This window comes from Fundulus heteroclitus, chromosome 18 (assembly GCF_011125445.2).
Source record: "Fundulus heteroclitus isolate FHET01 chromosome 18, MU-UCD_Fhet_4.1, whole genome shotgun sequence".
NCBI classification, from domain to species: Eukaryota; Metazoa; Chordata; class Actinopteri; order Cyprinodontiformes; family Fundulidae; genus Fundulus; species Fundulus heteroclitus.
In genome coordinates, this window is record NC_046378.1 from 32,126,346 (window position 1) to 32,128,180 (window position 1,835).

The following is a 1,835-nucleotide window of genomic DNA, read 5'->3' on the forward strand; positions in this document are numbered from 1 at the left end:
TTGTTTAGGCCTTTTGTTTTCAGGATGAGGTTTGTGCATCATAGCCAAGATTTGCAATTGGCAAAGGCGACCCCTGGTGGAGATAATAGCCTAAGATAATTTTCAATGGCCGGCAGATGAGCTTTTTTTTACAACCAAACACATCAACGACAGTTTAACACACAGAAGCTAGAATAAGAGAAGACAAAATAAAAAGGGTTGTTATGCTACAATATTATTACATGACATCCATTTTTCATTATTTTATTAATCTTTCTTACAAAATGTCATGTTTTATTCTAAAACTCAAATGATCAGGGCTGAATTTAGTTAGCTGTGAAGATTGTAAAATCTACAGATTAACCTCTCAATGTATGTCTTCTGCATTAGCTGTAATGAAACAATTTTAATGATACAATTAGATGTCATTCCATTCTTGTCTCATGTATTTTTCTTTCAAATTCATACAGTGACACAACTCTTTTTTTTCTCATCAATGATCAGATAGAGACTTTCTGAAACACAGAAATGGTTAATTTATTGGAATGTCTACTTTTTCTTTGTGGGCCTTTGCTTACTACACTGCAAAAATAGAAAACATTCTTTTCATAGGTGTTGCTGAACACAAATTGCTTCAAGATAACATTTAAAGCTTGATCACTGGGCCCCTGCAGGCATCTGTTGAAAGAAAAACCAAAAAGACGCTCCACTCTAGCAGTAAACCACACGCCCTTCAAAAAGGAAACAAAGCTAAACCATAACTATGTTTATGTGCTCTAAATGGATGGTTCCTCTGTGTTTCATGCTGGGATTAGGCTGAGACTAAAACAGGATATTTTGGAACTGGCTCAAACAAGCAAACAAATAAATAAATAATTGAATATTAAATTTTAATAATTTGTCGCCGGTGAAAACAATACAAATAACGCGTTAGAGTGAGCAAAGAGGAATCCCTAATAGTAAATAATTAATGAATCAGTCAATTAATAAATGAATTAATCTATTTAGTTTTATATTTTTTTAAATACCAAGGTACAAATAAATCAATATAAAAGAGGAACTAGATCACTTTGCAGATGTATTTAAACCCTTTGAACTGTAAAAAGCTGCATTCTACATCACAAAAAGGAACAAAAGGTTCTGTTATATATATATATATATATATATATATATATATATATATATATATATATATATATATATATATATATATATATATATATATATACACTTCAATAAACTACTTTTTGCTAAGGGTTGTGCAGTCTCTTCCTTCACTTTCAGTTTCAAGGGACATTTTAGGATTTTCAGATCCGTGCCCTGCTTTCAGGGTGAACTTGCTTGAAATCCCTCAGCAGGATTAAAAAGCTTCAACGCTTCAATCTTCTGTCTGTACACTTCAGGCAGCTCTTTAGAGCTCACTGTTTTCTTCCTCTCTCTTGAACACCAAACTAAATGTCTGAGCTTTAAACAGCGTAACCCTTCAGAATGTAATAAAGGCCGATCACAACTTGCAAACAATGCAATGCACTTTGAGCCAATGACACAATCAGCCCCAATAACACCAATAAGATAGATTTAAGTGTGTGTCTGTAACCTGGCAAAATCTGGCGAAATTTAAAAAAAATAGCTGATGTGAACGTATCCCTTTATTTGATAGATAGATAGATAGATAGATAGATAGATAGATAGATAGATAGATAGATAGATAGATAGATAGATAGATAGATAGATAGATAGATAGATAGATAGATAGATAGATAGATAGATTGATTATTTATTGGTAATCCAGGTTTACAACAGGTCTGTATTGCAAAATGTTGACATTTTATTTTTATTTTTTTCTGAAGCTGAGT